The sequence below is a fragment of the Cydia fagiglandana genome, chromosome 1 (genome assembly GCF_963556715.1).
Source record: "Cydia fagiglandana chromosome 1, ilCydFagi1.1, whole genome shotgun sequence".
Classification (NCBI taxonomy): Eukaryota; Metazoa; Arthropoda; class Insecta; order Lepidoptera; family Tortricidae; genus Cydia; species Cydia fagiglandana.
In genome coordinates, this window is record NC_085932.1 from 28,378,126 (window position 1) to 28,391,362 (window position 13,237).

Below are 13,237 nucleotides of genomic sequence, written 5' to 3' on the forward strand. Positions count from 1 at the left end.
TCACAGAAAAACCGGCAGTAATAGCCACCGATTCAGATTCCAGCAATTTTGCCGGCAATTTGAATATTTGTGTGAGTTGCCAGTAGAGAGAGACGTGACGTGATTGTAGAACAAGCATAGGGATTAAAAAAAGTATAGTACTATAGCTGGTCAAGCAGATCTTGTCAGTAGAAAATGACGGCAAATTTGAAAAATGTAGGTGCGAAGGGATATCGTCTCATAGAAAATTTGAATTTCGCGCCTTCTTTTACTGACAAGATTTGCTTGACCAGCTATAGTAGTAGGGATAGTTTCAGGCTTTCGCAAAATTGGTCCTTGGTCCAAAATGCGGATGACACACATTATACCATCAGTAAACCCCGTTATCAATATTACACATCATTATAAAATAAGGTTTGGTAAAAATACTAAGGAAGAAAATTGTCTTTGATGTTAAGATTCGAGTACATGAATGATGTCGGATGGTTAAATAATAATTATTTTTTAATTCCTCATGTTTTAAGAAAATAGGAATACCCTTTGCCGTTACCAGGCCTCTGCAATAAATAATGTACGATTTTTTAATTTAAAACTACTTTCATGCAGCTCTATTTACTTATTGTGAATTAAATGGATATCTACTACCTACTGCTACTTGCGTTTAGTGGCAAAACGCAAGTAGCAAATGTATAAACTCGCAATAAACCACTAATACCTACCTAAATGTTTAAACAGGCCACACTTACCCGTATGACCATACTTACCCGTATTGATCTTACTTCAAAGTTAATTATCCTAATGTATTATTAGAACAAGAGCACGGTGTATATTGAATTCACATTCGCTCCATTAAGTTGGGTTGGACAAGTTCGGAGCAAACAGGGAACGCAAATATTTGGGTGTTCCTAAGTATTACGGAGTTATCCTGAGTTCCTGGTTTCTGTGTAATCATGTTGTTTGGGTTGTTCCGAGTTTTCTGGGATTTGGGAAAACGAGACTTGTTGAGACGGGATCAATAAGTACACAGTGGAACTTCAATAGCGCGAATCTGAGAAGTCAAAAAGTTCGTGTGTCTCTAATGCAGGTAACGATTGTACAATGTACATAGGGTAGTTAATTCAAATAGTGAACAACACCCAACAACAACAACAACTCCTGAGGATGCCTCGTAGAGAGGCGAAACACGTGTCGAGTATTATTCTTTTGGTGGTGGTTTGTTATATTTATTTGCGTATTTATTTTTGCGGTGGGAGGGTGGGAACATTAATTGCATGTAAAAAATACGCAAGTATGTATAACGGGTTAGCACTGATCGACTAGCACGTTATCGTTTACGCGGATTAGCAAAGTAATATTTTGGTTTTGATTAATAGGGTAATTCGCCAGTAACTGGCCATTTTTAGTAACTGGCCGCTCTAAACTAAAAATGAATTCCATTTACCTATGTATTAACAGAAATCACTTTAATTAGTATTAAGGTTTCAATAACTAGCCTTCACCTTTTAACAAAATAGATTTTATTGATAGGTGAATAGAATTGATCTTTGGTTTGGGGTGGCCAGTTACTAGCGAATTACCCTATAATATAATAATAATATAATAGATTTTCCTTACGATTAAACATACCTTATTTTATTTTCACCACACCAGCTTACTTTGCACTTCAAAAACTGATAGCAAAGTTGCATTTTATTTATATACATGTGAGGAAAAGTAATCAAATGCAAATTTTGAGTTGTTTTCTTACGCTACGTCTTACGTAGGCGAACAACGCGCGAACGCGGCGCGGCGCGGCGCGGCGAAAGCGGCCGCCGCCGCGCCGCGCCGCGCCGCGCCGCCTGACATTCGCGTGCAAATCGCGCCGCACCGCGTTCGCAACGAGATCGCTTACGTAGGACACTTCTATGGGCATCAAAGGATTGATTTCGCCGCGCCGCGCCGCGCCGCGTTCGCGCGTTGTTCGCCTACGTAAGACGTAGCGTTATGTTTGCTGGTACAATTGACTTTTAAATGATGATTTTGGATGATATATTATATAACAAAATTCATTTGAATTTGATTTTGTTTGATATTTTACATTTAATATTTGCTTCGGGTTCGATTGGGGAAAAATTTTGTGTTTCATTCGTGGGCAAATTTTGTTTAACCCTCGTGCTTTAAAACCCTCGCAACGCTCAAGATTCCATTTTCACTTCACTTGTTTTTTTTAGGTGATCATGCAGCGATAATTTTAATTATTATGAGTTTTTGTCATGGTCTGTCTTGGAATAAAATGAAATAAAATCAAAGCTTTTCTTTTAATGCTGTCCCGAAACAGACATCTTAATTTTATCTCTCATTAGACGTGAGAGGTAATTTAATCCAGTGATATTTTAATGTTTTCAGTTCGAATTAGAACAAAGCTAACTTCCCGTGACAGCCACCTTGGCTGAAGGAAGTGTATATATAAACCTCGTTAGAACTCTTAGCTTATTGCTCTACGGTGTCGCCGAACAATCGAATTAGCCTGTCTTAAAGCGGACGCTTCACACACGTAGCGATGAGTTGCCAGCGTAGGAATTTTCTGGAGATTAAAAAAAAACTTAACAGTCGCTTATTTATCACTGAATGAACCTTTAACCACTCAATTGTTTTTTGTATAAATTGATTTAGAAATGCATCAATTTAGTTTCATTGTAATTATAACTATTGTTATGTAATTTTTTTGTACACTTAAGTTGACGTCTGACAAAAATATCATATGTACCTGCTGTTGTAAATATTACCAGATGCATGCAGACGTATGTCTGCATTACTTAATATGTACTTAGTAAAATGCCTTTACTATAACTTTTTAAGAAGTCTACTGACTACTGACCTCCAAAGTAGTGCTGTTGTTGTACTTATTTTAGACCATTGTACCTGTACTTAGACATTATTTATTATTGGAACCATTTTGTTCGTTAGTATGGCAACCCCAACGTCACCAGATTAGCGGACCCGTCACGGCTCGTCGCGGGCCGCATTAGAGCGCAATCACTGGAGTGCTTAACACGGTAAATCTAATGTTGCCAGTCACTGGCAAATTTCCTGTGACGGTGACTCCTGGCCAATGATCAAACACAAAAAAGTCATTTACGCTCGTGATCGCCTCACTGAAGAATACTTCCGGTTTCTTAATTACCTATTTTATAAAAATAATATCATTTTTCTCGCTGTTTTATACGCATATACATGCTACAGAGGAAAACCTTATATAATTAACCCTCAAGTAGTTTAAAATGTGCGTAATATTGGGTGTCCTGCAATTTCATTCATTTAATTTTTGGAAGTATCGATTTACAATTAGTATTAATAAATAATTAATTGGTTAAGTGATCCATATTTTATTTGAACACACTTGCGGTAAACCCTAAATATAGGATACGAATTTGTATTTAACAGTAATACTATTTTAGGATATAATGCGGAACCAGTGCCGGATTTAGACATTTGCCGCCCGTAGGCTATGCCGATTTTGCCGCCGCTATCCGCCTTCCGCCTCGCTTATAGGTTTTTTAAAGTACTTTCCTGTCAGAGGCGTTTAATTTTATAGTACAACACACCATAGCCATATTAAAATGCATATAAGGTGACGTCACAAATGTCACATTCTAGATATAGATTTATTTATATGGGCCGTTTTTGTCACTCAATGACGATGCAACCTCTTTATATTTGCCTGATCTGATCGGTGACCGGTGGGTACCGCTGGGTTTTGGCCATTGAGAATCAAGGTGAGGCATTGGCAGTCAGGCTGGATATAGCTAAGGAGTTCGGTCGGGTCTGGCATTAATTGACTCTGCTCGAAAGATTCTGCTATACAAATGGATCGCTAGCTTTTTATTCGGTAGATGCATATGAGCCGTATAGTAGACGGAAGCTGCTCCGATAGCGTGGACATTACCGCTGGCGTTTTACTAGGTTCTGTGCTATCATTCAATGATATGGTCAGATGGGTCACAATAAAATGTAGTTAGTTAAACGAAAACGCGAGCGCAGCGAGCGCGAAATTTTTTCGAGAAAATAGTAGGTAGGTAAATTTTTAGGGTTCCGTACTTCAAACGGAAAAAAACGGAACCCATAATACCACGAAGATACAAGAATCGACGACCATTCCAAATTTACAATGCAGTCAGATGGGTCACAAATAATGTAGGTACTTAAATGAAAACGCGTAGCGAGCGCGAAATTTTTTCGAGAAAATGGTAGGTACAATTTTAGGGTTCCGTACTTCAAAAAGGTCTTGACATGACAGAGGGCGGCAAAATCGACAAATTATGCTTGTTATTTAAATTTTACAAATTAATTCCATTCCCTATCTGAACAGCACATAAAATATATTTTTGACCCAAATTTGCCGCCCCCTAAAATCTGCCGCCCTAGGCTTCAGCCTACTCAGCCTAGTGGTAAATCCGGCACTGTGCGGAACACAAATACAGATGATCCGCTTAAAGACATAATAACCGATATCGTATTCTAATTGGTAAAAGACGGGAAAAAAACTTACGCTCGACAAATAATTGTATGGTTGGTATTGGTTACGCTTACGCCTTGTACATTAGGTACCTATATCCTGATTTAATAATCTTAGGACAAGTTTGGTATTTATTACAACTCTTGGTACTGCGTACAATTTAATTTACTTTCATGGAAGTCTTTCCTTTGAAGCTTTTTATCTGTGCAACGCCTGCCGCGAACGCGATTCAGTAAAATTAGTAGCAAACAATAAACTATTGTGAAGTCTCTCGAAACAAATGTGAGAATTTAAAACCTTTGTGTTGCCAGTGGAATAATTAAATGTACCGAATAAAGAACCGGCGGAATGAATAGAGGAAATTATTTGCCTCTATTGTTTAAAGTACAACTGTGCTTTTTCTAAGCTTCTCCGTTTCTATTTAGTTCAAAAAGATAGCCTTTGATAACAACCTGTCTTACAAAAAAACCGGGCAAGTGCGAGTCGGACTCGCGCACGAAGGGTTCCGTACCATAAAGCAAAAAAAAACGGAAAAAATGCAAAAAGAAAACGGTCACCCATCCAAGTACTGACCACGCCCGACGTTACTTAACTTTGGTGAAAAATCACGTTTGCTGTATGGGAGCCCCACTTAAATCTTTATTTTATTGTTTTCAGTATTTGTTGTTATAGCGGCAACAGAAATACATCATCTGTGAAAATTTCAACTGTCTAGCTATCACGGTTCGTGAGATACAGCCTGGTGACAGACAGACGGACGGACGGACGGACGGACGGACAGCGAAGTCTTAGTAATAGGGTCCCGTTTTACCCTTTGGGTACGGAACCCTAAAAATTATTACGATAACAGTTGCAAAGTGTCATCTTCACCATTTAACAGTGTTTGCTTCTTCAAAGTTCGAGTATATAGATTCGGATCGCTGGTCTCAATAAAAGATCGAGCTCTTCCACCATTAAGTGTGGTCCTTAGGGCGCGTAATCTAGCTAAGTATAGGTACCCAGGCAACGACGTAATCAGTAGGGTTGCAGAAATAAGAACGAGGAAGAGAACTATTAGGAGAGCCTTTAATATCATCTGCCACCTTCCAGATTTTTGAAGTCTTCCTCCACATACTTCAACCATGGCAGCATGTTAAGTACTGGACATACTGGATATGGAGTAGACGCTCGGGCGGCGGGCAGAGGGCCTACAGCGAACCACGTTCGACGTGTTGCCTCTCTGTCGCACTTGTAAATTCGTACTAATGTGTGACAGGGAGGCAACACGTCGAACGTGGTTCGCGGTAGGCCCTCAGAGCTCGTGCTCTGCCGTCGCCGTGATGTCGTCGTCGACATCGCGGCGGCGGCGGACCTCGAGCGACCCATGGCGCACACACTCGGCTTTACCTACTTCACAGGCAACGGACGAATACCGAATTTAATTTTTATAACTGTTTGGCCGGGATTTCTTTGTAATTAAGGCGGAATAAACCAGCCGATTTTAAGCTTTTGAACGCCACAGACGGCAATTGACGTCAACGCAAAATCGTGATAACGACGCCAAAGACGCATTTGACGTCGATCGTTTTTTGATGAAAATCTACTGAAAAACACCCCACTTTTAGGTTGGCATTATTTATTTACAAAACTAAATTTTACCCCCGTGGCGTCAGTGGCACGGCAAATGGATGCGCCGTTTGGCGTTCAAAAGGTTAATACACTCCGCGTTTTTTTTCTACGTCCAGTAGGACCCTAATATTCCTAAAACAAACACAATTGTGAAACTGTTACCTTACCTACTTGCTTATTGTTTTGTATGAAAGCGGAATATAAACCTCACTTGAACGCTGAGGGCACGTTGGCTTCATCAGCATCGCCAATCGCAGATACTTCCACTGCCATACTCCACTGCACTGGCATAGGCTTCTTATTGTAAGGCATATTCGGGTACCTAATTCCAAATACTTTAGAAAATCGAATCAATCCAAAAATCACCCTTGAGTCCATCAAATTAGAGTCCATTTTCGGAATTACTCGACAATTTTTTACCTTAGGGTTACCACCCTTACAATAGGGTTACCTACAACGTTACTTATACCTCTCTGATTTTACGGCATTTAGAATTTTTAAGATGTCCGAACTGTAGGTCGGCTCTCACGCTGTAGGTATAGGAACTTCTATCTAATATCTACTCGTACTACCGTTATTTTTGCAAAAACGGCACATATTTTCTGGATTCTGATGCATGGGTTTATTAGTAACAAGATAGGTTTACGAAATAAAATAAGTAAAAAAGAGATTGATTTTTACCACTTTATTTCATTCCCAATTAAAGTTGTACTTCTAAATTACAAAAAAACATCGCATTATTTTAATAGCCTACTCACTATGATCAAGGCTGAATGTACAGATTAAAAATACTTATTTAAGTACCTACTATTTACAGTGTACATTAAATAACTTAAAACTGTGGTCATCTAAAATGTAAATTTTAAATTACAATCCATTGAGGCACATTTGCTACAATTTCGCTTAGTATAAAAATCTTAATACCATGATTGCAATAAACTATTATGATTAATAAATAAACAAGTAATACGATCTATAATTACTACCAGGTAAATAAAACCGACCAACTGCTTGTCGGACACCGCAAAAAAAAAATACAGCGACAGTTAAGCCTTACGGGGCTTTGTTCGCTGTCATATTTTTTAATGACCTATTATATGCTTTGTGTTAATAAATATGTAAATTAAAAAATAACTGGCCAGTCGCAAGGATGTCATCTATTTACTGGCCACCAGTTTTGTACTCAGAACCGTATTGTTTAGTTCATACATTTACTACTTGCGTTTAGGCAAATGTATGAACTCGCAATAAACACTAATCAATGTGTAAACGGGCCCCAATGTGTAAACGGGCGCCAATGTGTAAACGGGCCCCAATGTGTAAGCAGGCCCCAATGTGGAAACAGGCCCTAATGTGAAAACGATCCACATTTATCCCGCAGCCACACTTACCCGTTTTGACCGTAACTGTTTTTGTGAAATTGCCAGTTTAATTGGAAAGCAGCCAGTACGAGTAACAGGCGATTTATCCTATTTTTATCTAAAGTACCTCTATTTAATCAGTGCTTGTATACTAGCGGGTTCGACTCGTATATATACAATAAGGGATCACAGCAGTCTTATATAATTCAAAGCACTCATTTACATCGCGATAAATTCATCACATCTATAATATAACCATAATTATATTAGCAATATAAAAAGTTTTGGCGGGATTTTCTATGTTATGCATAATAATTGTTTTCCAGTGTATTTTCCAGGAAACGTTCGTATTTGTCATGCTGCTTCAGCCAACCTCAGAACTTTTTGCACCGAGACTGACTGAAATAGCAGGACACGTTCGTACGTTTCCGTGAAAAGACGATGGAAAATAATTAAGCATTACATCTGTAGGTACGTAAGTACGCAATTTTTAGGATTAGAATGAGCACCACAGAAGGCAGCATGAGCTTGTTAATCACTAAAATGTGTGAATTTACAATTTACACCAAATTAAGACCCAAATAAATATCCTTATTCGTACCTACTTCTGTGGAGTTATTTCTATTCGTTCGTTTTTTTAGCATTAAAAAGAAGTACAAAGAAGGTAAGCGATCTTGACATGTCTTTTAATTGAAAAACGCTTTAAATAAATCAGTAACGATTCCTTATGAAAGCAGAAGAATATAAATGATCGTATTAGATTCATAATTGTTACATATATTGCCGAGACATACTTTTAAAACGTGTTTTTCAATTAAAAGACACATCAAGATTGTTTACCTTTTTTTCTAATGCTAAAAAAACGAACTATAATCCTATAAAACGAACTAGGTACCTATTTATGCACTACTTTTGTTCTCCGACGCCAGTGCATAATATTATTAATACACCATTTATATAATAAGTATAATAACTGTTTATTGAACTACCTTGTTTTATTAATATAAAATATTTGTGAAGAGTCTTAACTTACTTTTTAATTGCGAATGAAAACATTAAAAATTTGATATGCGTTCGGGCAACTTCAAAACCAGGGTATTTACGAAAACAATATGTATATGCAAAAATATGCTAGCAAACTGTTAACTGTTGCTAGGGTCAGACCTAGAAAAGTCTGCAGGGATTTTGATAGCCCACGCAGTGCAAATGTTATTTATACGTCATAATTTGATAGAAGGTCGACGTTTAAAATAATAATTGCACTGCGTGGGCTATCAAAATCGCTGCAGACTTTTCTTGGTCTAACTCTAGACAATATTTTAATAGCTTCAGGTTGAATATAATTGCGATTTTCGAAAAGACCTTGTTTTCAAAAATACCCCAATGCAACTATTAAATAATTCGCAATCCTAGTAACTTTAAATGCTCGCATAATAGGTACTGTAACAAATATTTATTAAATCACAGCATAGGTCAAATAATTTGAGGCAACATTCCCAGGTTCTCAAGAGCCCTTCAACGTGCACACTAGCGCCACAGCTAAAACATCGTGATTATTTAAATTTAACGAAAGATATTGAAAAAAGGGGGCCGCTACATACTGTATTGTGTATTTACGTACCTTTTGAATACATCAAACTAGTTTCTATCTTGCTGGTTTCGTCGATGTAGGAACTTAAAACTAAAACGGCCGTTTTAACTTTGGACGCATAGATTGACAAATCCAGCAACATAAAAACTAGTTTGATGTATTCAAAAGGTACTTAAATACACAATACAGTACGTAGCGGCCCCCTTTTTTCAATATCTTACGTTAAATTTAAATAAGATAATCACGATTATTTAGCTGTGGCGCTAGTGTGCACGTTGAAGGGCTCTTAACCGTTTTAAGTTAGACGAGCATGCAAGGATACTAGGATTTACTGTAGTTTTCTTATGATATTTACTATCTAGATAATATAAACTGGACATAAATCAACACGCTAACTGAGATAACAAATGCCGAATAAATAAATTCGTAATTTTGACTTCACATAAATATCAAATTTTAATAATAACTACGGACATAACAATCCTAGCATTCATGTTCTATCAGCACCATTTTTCCAAAAACTTATATTCAGAAACTTCAATACTGGTTCATAAATGCGGTCGCAAATGCCGGTCCCGCATTGGCTTATACAGCCACGAGAGACGTTGTTCCTCGCTAACAGACGCTGCATAAATCATCTGTCAAGATGCTAAAGGCAATACTGGTTGAAATATTCTTGTACTACAAGTTAGCTTCTTGTACTTATATTTTAGACTTGAGTAAATGGTACGTAGTCGATTTAGGTACAGTCACCTGCAATAATATATTGCGCAATAAACCGAGCAAAAATATATATTTAAAAAATTAAAGCAAAAACATTTGTTATGTAAGATAAATCATTGCAAGTGAATGTACAATCGATGCCCTGACTTCCAGGCCTGCCTATTTGCCTAAATGTTTTTAGATACGATAAATCTCGTGAGGGCTATTTGGGACCAAGATAATTTATAAGTTTATATTTAGTAAGTAGAAGAAAACCCCAACTACTTAATTAGATCGTAAGAAAACTTAAGAAATATTTGAACTAAAGCATGGTATAATAATATACTCCGGCTACTATTATACCATGCTTTTACTGGTACTCTCTTCCCATCTTTTCGTGGTCACGTGACTGACACAAGCCTACGTCATCGTGCGACAGCGCTATATGATAATATGCGATAGCGCTATATAAAGTGGCAATGTTATTTTGATGTAGGCTTGTGTCACTGGGAAGAGAAGACCATGTTTTATTATTAGACTATGAAGCTAGGTTGTCGTGGTACCAAATAGCCGTATATTTTGTAATTAGTCTATCGAGGTTTCAAAATTGTGAGCACATTTCGTGTACGCAATTTCCGACTATATTTCAAAGTCATTAGGGTTAAAAATTGCAAATTCATGGCTTCCTGTGCCTACAACTCGGAATGTAAGTAGGAATATAAGATTCCTGTATTCGGAATCTAAGTAGTAAATCAATTTCGTATTGTATCGTCTAGCAGTAGAGTTAGTTACCTAAACCTATCTCAATACTGTTTCGGAATGTTATCAATGAATTCTTTGTTTTATTAGCATCAGATAGATAGTGACGGCGAAATTGGCCAAATTTATCACAAAAAAAACATCCTTATTTATGTGGTAACAAAGCTGTGTCACGATATATTTGAATATGCTATGATTCTGCCTATATACGGTATATAGGCCTAGCCATCCCATTGGGGCCTGTACACACATTGATTAGTTTTTATTGCGAGTTCATACATTTAGTGCTTGCGTTTAAGGGCAAATGTATGAACTCGCAACCAACGCTTATCAATGTATAAGCCGGCTCCAATGTGAAGGCCAGCCATACTTACCTGTGTTGACCTTATACATTATAACAGTTGTAGAGCGAGCATCGCTGTTCGTAGAATAACGAACTCTCGCGTGCACCAAATAGCGGGGCGCTTTCACCCCCGCGCTCGGTACTATTATCCTAACTTGTCATACTTGCTATACCCTTTATAGCGTGCCATTTGATTCAATGATTTACTGTAACAACTATGTACCATGATACGCAATAAACGATTTCTGATTTCTGACGTTACAGTGGCGCCCAACATGGTACATACCATGGTGCGCAATAAACGGTTTCTGATTTTTGACTTTACAGTGGCGCCCAACATGGTACATACCATGGTGCGCAATAAACGGTTTCTGATTTTTGACTTTACAGTGGCGCCCAACATGGTACATACCTTGGTGCGCAATAAACGATTTCTGATTTTTGACTTTACAGTGGCGCCCAACATGGTACATACCATGGTGCGCAATAAACGGTTTCTGATTTTTGACTTTACAGTGGCGCCCAACATGGTACATACCTTGGTGCGCAATAAACGATTTCTGATTTTTGACTTTACAGTGGCGCCCAACATTGTACATACCATGGTGCGCAATAAACGGTTTCTGATTTTTGACTTTACAGTGGCGCCCAACATGGTACATACCATGGTGCGCAATAAACGATTTCTGATTTCTGACTTTACAGTGGCGCCCAACATGGTACATACCATGGTGCGCAATAAACGGTTTCTGATTTTTGACTTTACAGTGGCGCCCAACATGGTACATACCTTGGTGCGCAATAAACGATTTCTGATTTTTGACTTTACAGTGGCGCCCAACATTGTACATACCATGGTGCGCAATAAACGGTTTCTGATTTTTGACTTTACAGTGGCGCCCAACATGGTACATACCATGGTGCGCAATAAACGATTTCTGATTTCTGACTTTACAGTGGCGCCCAACATGGTACATACTATGGTTCGCAATAAACGATTTCTGATTTCTGACTTTACAGTGGCGCCCAACATGGTACATACATTGGTGCGCAATAAACGATTTTTGATTTTTGACTTTACAGTGGCGCCCAACATGGTACATACCATGGTGCGCAATAAACGGTTTCTGATTTTTGACTATACAGTGGCGCCCAACATGGTACATACCATGGTGCGCAATAAACGATTTCTGATTTCTGACTTTACAGTGGCGCCCAACATGGTACATACCATGGTGCGCAATAAACGGTTTCTGATTTTTGACTTTACAGTGGCGCCCAACATGGTACATACCTTGGTGCGCAATAAACGATTTCTGATTTTTGACTTTACAGTGGCGCCCAACATTGTACATACCATGGTGCGCAATAAACGGTTTCTGATTTTTGACTTTACAGTGGCGCCCAACATGGTACATACCATGGTGCGCAATAAACGATTTCTGATTTCTGACTTTACAGTGGCGCCCAACATGGTACATACTATGGTTCGCAATAAACGATTTCTGATTTCTGACTTTACAGTGGCGCCCAACATGGTACATACATTGGTGCGCAATAAACGATTTTTGATTTTTGACTTTACAGTGGCGCCCAACATGGTACATACCTTGGTGCGCAATAAACGATTTCTGATTTTTGACTTTACAGTGGCGCCCAACATTGTACATACCATGGTGCGCAATAAACGGTTTCTGATTTTTGACTTTACAGTGGCGCCCAACATGGTACATACCATGGTGCGCAATAAACGATTTCTGATTTTTGACTTTACAGTGGCGCCCAACATGGTACATACTATGGTTCGCAATAAACGATTTCTGATTTCTGACTTTACAGTGGCGCCCAACATGGTACATACATTGGTGCGCAATAAACGATTTCTGATTTTTGACTTTACAGTGGCGCCCAACATGGTACATACTATGGTTCGCAATAAACGATTTCTGATTTCTGACTTTACAGTGGCGCCCAACATGGTACATACCATGGTGCGCAATAAACGATTTCTGATTTTTGACTTTACAGTGGCGCCCAACATGGTACATACATTGGTGCGCAATAAACGATTTTTGATTTTTGACTTTACAGTGGCGCCCAACATGGTACATACCATGGTGCGCAATAAACGGTTTCTGATTTTTGACTTTACAGTGGCGCCCAACATGGTACATACCATGGTGCGCAATAAACGATTTTTGATTTTTGACTTTACAGTGGCGCCCAACATGGTACATACCATGGTGCGCAATAAACGGTTTCTGATTTTTGACTTTACAGTGGCGCCCAACATGGTACATACATTGGTGCGCAATAAACGATTTTTGATTTTTGACTTTACAGTGGCGCCCAACATGGTACATACCATGGTGCGCAATAAACGGTTTCTGATTTTTGAC